Consider the following 10269-nt stretch of genomic DNA (forward strand, 5'->3'; position numbering starts at 1 on the left):
TATTCCTGGGGAGGTACCCTGTTGGATCGGACAGTTCTCACAGGCCAAACTAGGCAATCTCTGACAACCCCTGGATTGCATTCGAGATTGATGAGGGGGATGCCCAGAAAGCATTTGTACGACTTAGGTCCGGGTAAGACTGTTCCTGAGGGAACTGATCGATCTATTTTTAATTCCTTGCGAGGATATATTATTTCGGGTGCGTACAAAGAGGCTTGGTATGGGACCTGTACTCTCGATTATTTCCGATTAGGATGTTGGATGGATATTGGTGTAAGGTGGATAACCATGACATATCATGCATACATTATCATTGTGGAAGTGAATTCTCACATGTGAGTTACAAGCATTGTGTATTCATACGTTTATGCATGCAATTTGGTTATGAGTATAATGTTGACTATATTACTTGATATATTGGTAATGTTGGAATAAATGGCAAGTTATGTATTACTTCATGATGTAAATGATAAATTATGAACTATATGTTAAAATATATTTTATGTCTGAGTGTGATATTCTGAGTAAGTCCACGCTGTCAATGAATTTATGTTCATTAGATGTCTTACTCGCTCTGCTGTATTGTTCTTGTTTTGTATATATTTGCTATGCAGATGGCCAACAACAGCACTCACATTCGAGGTTATCACTTCACGATGTCCCCGATGGGACAATAGGATAGTGACGGGCACATATATACATACACAGGCCCCTGCGGTCTGTCGTTGCACATGGTGTGAAATGGGTTATCGATGATGATCCCTCAACCCGACACCTACATTGACACTTCTTTCACCTTGCCGCCCAGGAGGCTGAGGTCTCCATAGGATGGACTTCGGTACCCGCCAGTCCGGAGTGATGGCGTTGTTTCCTCCCACGGTCATAGGACGTGGTCAGATTGTTTGGGTGCTCCGTCATCCAGTAGAGCTAAGAGGAGCCGGGTTCTTGGAGGAGGTCCCTGCAAGAAGGCTCCGGTTTTGAGAATGGCATCCCCTCCGAATTATGCCGTTGGGTTATGGCATAATGAAGTGGAAGAAGAGAAAGAGGAGGACGAGGTCGTTGAGCTCGTAAATGTAGAGAGCTCGGTGGAGGTGATCGACCTCGTGTTTGACTCGGAAGAGGAAAAGGACCTTAGTGAGGGGTCCAACATTCCTGGAATCTTTTGAGTCAGCTTGCGGCCATTCGATGTCCCCTTTTTGTTTTTGGTGGGGGACAGTGTTTCTTTTTTATTTTTGTATATGTTAGTGGCGATGTAGTTTCCGCCTTTGTTGACCTAGTCTGTATGAACTAACTATAACTTAACCGATTATATGCATTATGTTATTCAGGAAATTGTGAATCAGGTTAAGTTATCATTCGATACCGATAAGTTGATTTTACGCATTCGAGTTACTTAAAGTGATGTCCCGGAAAAGGAAGGTTTTTAAAAGGAAACAAGTTTATATCACCAATTCAAAAAAAAAATTACCCATTTTTCTGTAATGTTTTTTAGAAGTATTTTTCGGAACATTACACACGTCATATCTTGTATGTGAGAAATTATTCCTTTTGGATTACATGACAACTTCTATCTATGAATGTCATTCTTAGTTTAATAATATTAATAACATTAAAAACAATAATACGATTAACAATAGTGTATGAGAGAAATATAATAATATTGGTAACATTAAAAACAATAGTACGATTAACAATAATGTAAGAGAGAAAATATATATATATATATATACTAACATTATAGGGGTTTTATATCGACATTATAACATTATGCATTTATGTTTAGTTATTATTGTGTGTTTGATCATCTATAAAAAGATTTTGGTAAAAATTAAGTCACTTTTATAAAATACTTACAATTTTAAATAAAAATCAATCGTAAGAGAAATACAGTTTAAATGAAAACTAGATGATATGACTGATTTTTCCGAGTTTTAATCGATATGATATTATGATTGCATGACTAATATAATAAATGAACAATATCTCGTATGAATCGATTCAGGAGTGATACAATTTTCATAACACTTGAGTAAAAGTGATACTTTTTGTAATAAAAAAACGGAATGGTGAATGAATTTAATAAAAACATTAAATTAATTTTTCTTTAAGGGAAAAAGAAAAGGATGGATCATCCTAGATGATTTCTTTTTAAAAAAAAATTAAACCAAATTTTTTTCAAATTTTTAATACCGTTTTCTAAACTTTTTTCAAAATTAATACTTACTTTAAGGAGAAGCTAAATTTATTCCTTAGTGACGGTAATAATAGATTTAGTTTTAATTGTAGTACCCAAAAAAATATTTGTGATGTTAGGAACCTGATTTTGGTAGATGTGACTTTTACTGTTTATATAACTTTAGAACTAATAGGTTTGTTATAAATAGGGTAGGGGTGTTACGGCAACCTGAACATGTGGTTACCTATAAATAATGTTCACAACGGGTCAAGTTTATTTGGGTTCAAGTTTTTGACTCGCGAGTAGTTGTTACTCGAGATTATGAGACATGTTATTGGATAAGTTTGAATATAAATAATGAAATACCCAAATCTGTAAGGTACCCAGATCCGCTATTCATTACTAACTCTCTCTATCTATATGGCGTTAATCATTGTAATGTTATATTGTTAATTCATAATTGTTATGTTATTAAATAGTGATATTATGTTGTTAAGCAAGTGATGTTAGGTTGTTAATTCATTTGTTATGTAATGTTATATTGATTGAAGAGTTTTTACTAAATAAAATTTTCATCATAATGTTGAAGTTTTTTTTTTTTTTTTTGTTTTAGTTAAATGAGTTATGTTTAATAATTAATTTAAATTGTGTTTTATGTTTGATAATATTTTTAATATAGATCACTTATATAACATATATGATTGTAGGAAACAAATACAAAAATTGCATAAATTATTAAGAATTATTTGTAATATTTTAAAATTTTGAGTACACACAAATCCGTTGAATATCCAAGGACCCCACAAGTAGTAGATTTAGTAGATATCTACACGAGTCTGGAGAGAGAGAAATGTAATTATGTGCAAAATGTCATAATATTCTTATTTATTTTCTATTTATAATAACCATTATTATAATTATTCATTAGAGATTAAAAATTAAAATAATATGGATCATAATATTTAAATATATTCATTTTTTAATAACTAACAAAAATATAATTTTATAATTGTGTATTCGTTTTAAGGATATTTTTTATATTTTAAAAATAATATCAATTTTCTCTTCCCACTTTCTACTGTAGCAAACAAACGAAACAGAGAAATAAACACATATTCTCTTATTTTTATTTCTTCTTATTGAATAAAATTTTGTGGGATCCATGCTCAAAATCATTCTCTCATTGAATGCAAAAAAGTAGACAGAAAAAAGAAGCATCGGGGAATGGCAAAAATATCTCTCACTTTCTTGTTTTTTTACATATATTGGTAGCTAATAAATTAATTGATTTTATAAAAAAAATAGTAGTGACAATTGCATTCAATTTGAAAATTTTAATATTTCACATTATAATATTTAATTTAAAATAAATTTATTAGGTTGAGAACACATTTTATCAATTATTTACATTATAATTCTTAATCTTTTTATGAGTAATAAAATATTTTTATATTGTCTTTATTGTATGGATATTATTGTTAATTAAAGATTTATTTCTATCTCTTTCTTTTCTCTTCCTCTCCTCTTTCTCTCATATCAAACAACACAAAACTCTACAATAATTCTCACCTCTTTTTTTACCTCCTCTCTTTCCCATCAATCTCTTCTCTCATTTCTCCCTTCCACCAAAGAAAGCATTAATGTTTGTGTTCCATTTATAAGTAGTACTAGTAATTTACTTGTGCATTTGCACAAGGCGTTATTTTTTGGCCGCGTGATTAAGAATATACATGTTAGTTGATTACTCGCATGGTTAACAATACACATATTACTTGTAAATTCATATGGTTAAAAACAAACATGTTACTCATATATTTATATGGTTATGAACACACATAACATGTGCATTCACATAGTTAAGAACACACATGTTATTTAATATTTATACATTCACATGGTTAAGAACATATATGTTACCCATTTAGTCACATAGTATAGAATGCACATGTTACATGTGTAACGCCCTAAAATTACACTAATAATATTGCCCAAAAATGAGTACATTTTTTTTGTAATGTAAAACTCATTCATTTACATTTGACTCCTTTTCGGGACATCATGTTAAGTAACCTAAAATGCGGAAAAGACAACAATAGTTCGTAGAATGATCCTTTATTGAAATTGACTGAAAATGTTTATACAAAAGCAAAGTGGAATACATCCTAGTCCAAACTGAAAATATATACAATAGTCTGGTTTATTCAAAATATCCAAAATACCCTACACAGATACCAGCCTCAAGGGCAACTAGAAATGGAAATAACCACTAGTGACTAGCTCCGGGGTTAGCGGGTGTACTAGGACACTCGTTGGGATCCTTCTCCATCTTAAAATCATAAGAGAGGTCCACCACTTCAATGGAGTCCTCTATACAGACCAACTCCATAGAGTCTTTCTCTTCAGCTTCCAGCACCTCTTTCAGGTTGTTGGAAGAACCCTGTGACTTTCTTCCCACTCCCGCATCTGCTTGAAGAGCGGCAACGTCCGTATAGCAGCTCTCTTCCCTGGTAGGGAATTGCGAACATTGTCTCTACTCTGTCTCCTAGTAGATGGTCCAACATCAGTGAGTCTGTGAGGAATCACAGACTGAATGGATGGTGTAGTAGGTGCGAATCTCCGAGCAGGTAAGGTGCAAGAAGCCTCCGAGTGTGCATGTTATGAAGGAAAGTGTATCGTAGAGCCATCACAAACCATCTTCAGCTCTAAGGCACAAGGGCATGTGCAGGTGTATCTATGTCCATCACTACTCCATGTCCCCTCCTGGGATATCCAGAATCGATAGCTCTGAATCCTCGTTGTACGGTCCATCTGAACAAGAACGTGAACCAAAGACAAACAGAAAGAAAAGAAAAGAAGAGAGAGTAAGACATCCACTAAATATAATTCATTGATGACGTGGAATTACACATAATATCACATCCAGACATACACATATGATATACACAATATCGATCACATACATAATGTACAATGTTGAAAAGATGTTATAACTCGAATCATGAGGATCAATATTCACACTCTCAATGTATGAATGATATGCTTATTTCATCCATCCTTACACCAATATCCTCCCAATATACCATTCAGAAATAACCAAGAGTACAGGCCCCACAACAAGCCGATTTCAATGCACTAAGAAAATAAATTCCTCGCAAGGATATATGATCGATTGGTTCCGAAGAACTGCCCATTTCAGGATAGTGTCGTATCAAACACTTTTTGGGCATCCATCTCATTGATCCTGATTGCAAAGAGGAGTGGTCAGAGATCGTCTAGTTTACGCTATGAGAACTATCTGATCCAACATAATTCCTCATCTAGGAATACAAGGGACTCGTCTCACCTAGACTCTCCCTCAAGACATTGCTGACGAATCACCGCCATCGCCGTCCCTCTCAACATCGCAGGGCTCGTTCATCTACCGTAAATTTCCTTTCTACTCTGTTATTCTTTTATATCGATTGGTCCATCCTAAGACATCTCCCAAATGAATGCTTCTTGTGGGACCCGATCTTACGTTATCATGTAATATATTAATAACATCCTTACCACTACAAACCATCTCTGACTTACCCTAGACGACCACATGGCCAAGCCTCTTACGGTCAGACGACCTCGCTACGTGGTATCATGCAATCCTTTTTAGGCATAGCCTTACTACGACATCCTCGTCATAATCCTTGCCCGCATAAGGCGCAAGAACAAAAGTAAAGTATACGTTTGTCGATTTGGGCACCAGACTCAATCCTCTATACCACAATCTTCCCCAAGTGTAAATACACTTCACACCCAAGCTAAGGCTATTCCCTAAGCAATAAATCAATCAAAAAACAGTCATAATTTATGTATGTCTTTCGCCCAAGTGAGAGACTGTCACTAAAGCGACCAATTCATCAAAATAGACTCAATTTCCTGCAAAGTTCTCGCTCGACCGAGGGGACTGTCGCTTAAGCTAAAAATCCGCCAAAATTGGTCAAAATCACCCTCTAGGTCCCTCACCCAAAACTGCCCAGAACAGGTCGCGCATGTTGCCTGGCCCTCGCCTAGGCGTGGCTGGTCCAGTGGCCAAGCGTGGCTGGTCTAGTGGCCAGGCGTGTCTGGCTCGCTTAGGTGAGGCTGGGTCGCCCAAGCGTGGCTGGTCCAGTGGCCAGGCGTAACTGGCTCACCCAGGCGTGGCTAGGACCACTCTCTCAACCTTTTGGGCCACCAGATGGAATACCACCATTGTTTTCGATCCCTACGTGTTTTAGTTTCTCAAGTGGTGTTCCTTCATGGATAACAACCACAAGACTTGATATTTTATATTATCCTAAGGGCATACTGCCTAAGGAAACATATGTTCTTAATCCAGACACGAAATCATCTGGTTAAGTACGAGTGTCTAATAAAATCAGATATAGCTCCCAACTTTTGAGGTAGTTGGGAGATTTGGGTGTCATATTCGGACACCACTATGTCATAATGTATTCTCCCTCACCTTGTGTTGCAGCTGAAAGTGAAAAGTGTCAAGGATTGCACTAAAAATGTTTTACCGATGTTTTGATGATGACACAAAGTTAGTAAAATCTTGAAGCTGACTCAACAATCAACAAGCCTAGAACTCAAGTGTCATATCTAGACTAGGTTATATCAATAGAGTTATATTTCTAAGTAGTCTGAGATGTGTGCCTTAGTTAGTGAGTCTAGGTTAGGTAAACCTAGATGCAAGTCTCACAAGCCATAAAAGTTGACATATAATATTCATGAGGCATGTCATCTAGTTTATTATGTGTTCATGCATTAATCATACATATTATATGTGCATTTTAGGCATAATATAATTGCTAAAACATGTATAGGTGTAAAGCATAACATATAAGTAGTTTATCATTTAATCCTATATGGAAATATACTGGTTAATTGATTAACTCCAAGTCTTAATCGATTAACGTGTTAGTTGGTGTTTTTTGTTTTAACTGGGTAACTGAAAAAAATGGTTTGTGGAGCCAAATCTGTTTTGTATAAATTGTGTTAAATTGTAGAAACGTGTAGCATTGCATACTATTGTTAGAAACTATTAGAGAGCATATTTGTTCCGTGATTTACTGCATCATATTGGCAAAAGAGAGATGCATGTGTGAGAAAGAGAGATTAACATGCTTAGTTGATATTGTTCATGATGTATTGTATGTAATTTTAATGTGTCAAATCTCATTCATATTTCTTACATGTTCGTGCATTATGTTTAGAGATTTTCGAGAAAGATTATGCATTATCTATATTTTGTATTAACTCACATACATTCATGATTGCTTATGTTACTTGAGTGTGGGTTAATCATTGAGTTTTCATTGTTGTAAATTCAGCATATTAGTGCTTAGTAAAACTCTGTTTTTGTATATTATTTTGTACATTAGGTTTTGTCTCTTGGTGTCTTACCACCATTGAGATTTAGTGAATCTTCACCAAGGCTTGGAGGTCTTGAATTTAGAGCGAGAATCTTGGCCGGGGCTGGATCGCGAGAAATGTTTTCTTGGGGGATAAGGATAGTCAAACCAAGGTTAGAGGTTCTTGAAATTCAAGAAAGAAGCGTCTAGAGTCTTGTAATTAAATTGGTGTATATAACAATACAATGCTTTCAATATAGTGATGAGAAATCTCCCAAGATCAGAAGGAGAGGACTGGATGTAGTTTGCAAGTGGACCCGCAAACGAACCAGGATAAAAATCATATTGTGCAAGCTGTTCTCTCTCAATCTCTTTTGTAATTCAAGCTGTTTTAATTCGTGTATTAAGCTGATATTTTGCATACTACTACTGTCCCATACCTTTGTTAATTGTACATAAAAATATTTGATGTCTCTCTACTTGTTTGTTGGTAACTTGTTGTGTAAGAAGCCAATCTGTCAATTTTGTCTCTGATACGTTTTAATTGATTAAGCCCACGGGTTAATTGATTACCTAGGCTATTCTCCATAACCGGGTTTTGGGTGCGAAAAGCGGTAATTGATAACCGTTACACATATTCAACCCCTCCTTCTAGGTGTGTCTAGACCATTGATACCTAATAAGCGGTATCAGAGCTAGTACGACGTGCTAGCTCAACTGCATACACGTGATCCTAAGGGAATTAAATGGGTTCCACCAACCCCTTTGACGGTGATGGCGCATCCATTAACCGCCCTCCCGTATTTAGTGGCGAGGGATACGCCTATTGGAAATTCCATAAGAAAAATTTTATTGAGGCCATTGATTCGGATATTTAGGAATCCGTAATCAACGGGCCCTTCGTCCCACTACACTTAGTGGATGACGAACCGAAAGAAAAACCTAAAAGTTTATCGACCGATGAGGAGCACAAAAAGGTTCAGTACAACCTACGTGCTAAGAACATAATCACATTGGCATTATCATATGACGAATTCTTTCGAGTATCACAGTGTCAAAGTGCCAAAGAGATGTGGGACCCTTTACAAGTGACTCACGAGGGCACTAGAGAGGTCAAGCGTGTCAGGCTGAATGCGCTAACACATGAATATGAATTATTTCGTATGTTGCAACTGAATCTATCGGTGATATGCAAAAACGACTCACTCATATATAATGTAAATCATCTAGTTGCCCTAGATAAACTTTTTACCAAAGGAGAACTTACTAACAAAGTTTTACGTTGTCTTGACAGGAAATGGCAACCTAAAGTAACGGTTATCATGGAATCTAAGGATCTTAATTCCATGCCTTTGGCGACATTGTTAGGAAAGCTTCAAGAGCATGAAATGGAGCTTGGACGCCTGACCATGCACAAAGAGTCAGACCGCAAAAATAAAGGCATGTGTCTCAAAGCAACAACATTACAACCTACTGAAGAGATAGATGATGTTGACTCTGACTCTGACATTGACGATGAAACGTTAAACCTTCTCGTACGAAAGTTTGGGACATTCTTGAAGAAGAAAGAAGATTTCAAACGTTTCCAGAAGAAAGAGGCGCGCGAATCAATAAGAAAAGACAAGAATAAAGAGTGATTCACTTGTCATGAATGTGGTAAGTCGGGACACATGAAATTTCAATGTCCCACTTACCTAAAGAAGGTTTATTCAGAAAAGAGCACTCTCGGGACTTCAAGTGGAAGAGGAGATGACACCAAGCATCTCATATGAAGAGGAGACCACCAAGCTATGCTTAATGACTAGAATAGATGAGGCTTGCGGATCAGGTAGTACAAATGATGTTGATAATGAGGTATATTCTGACACCTCATCCTCTTCTGATGATTCTCCTTCGTATGAGGTTTTATATGATGTGTATGTCGAACTGCATAAAGAACTTAAGAAATTAGCTAGGATTAGTGCTGATAGAAAATTGGTAATCCTACTAAATGATCAAAAAATATTAACACTACAAAGAGAATTAGATGAACTAAAACTAGAAATGAAACATTAGATATAATTTTTCATGTAATTCATGCGACTGCTCTAACGATAAACTATGTCAAACAACTGTTTGTGAGTCTTGCGAGGACTTGAGAAATGAGAATTTAAAACTTAATAAAAAACTCCCAAAACTTTCAGAGAGTCAAAACCAATTAGATACCTTGCTAAGTAAAACAAGACATGTTGGTGACCATATTGGATTAGGGTATACCCCCCATTACGCAGAAATAGACCATATAGGAAACCTGTAACTCGTACTAATAAAAAGTCTTATAATAGAAATAGAGTTCCTACATACTTCTATTGTGGCACACATGACCACACCTCTTAATCTTGTTACATTAGGAAATATGAGATACCGAGTGGTGTTTACGCTTCGGTGAAAAAGGGAGATAACTCCCTGGTCACTAACAGAAAAGGACCAATATAATTTGGGTACCTGAAACCAGCAAGTGGTCTATTTTGAAGATATGTCTACGAACACATGGACAACATTGGTATCTTGATAGTGGGTGTTCGAGAAATATGACAGGAGATAGGTCAAAATTCTTAGACTTATCATTGAAGGAAAAAGGTTTCGTCACATACGGAGACAACAACAAAGGGAAGATCCTAGGCACTGGAACAATTGGCAACTCAACTCATGTTGTAATCGAGAATGTTCTATACGTCGAAGGTGTGG

The sequence above is a fragment of the Lupinus angustifolius genome, chromosome LG11, assembly GCF_001865875.1.
Source record: "Lupinus angustifolius cultivar Tanjil chromosome LG11, LupAngTanjil_v1.0, whole genome shotgun sequence".
NCBI classification, from domain to species: domain Eukaryota; kingdom Viridiplantae; phylum Streptophyta; class Magnoliopsida; order Fabales; family Fabaceae; genus Lupinus; species Lupinus angustifolius.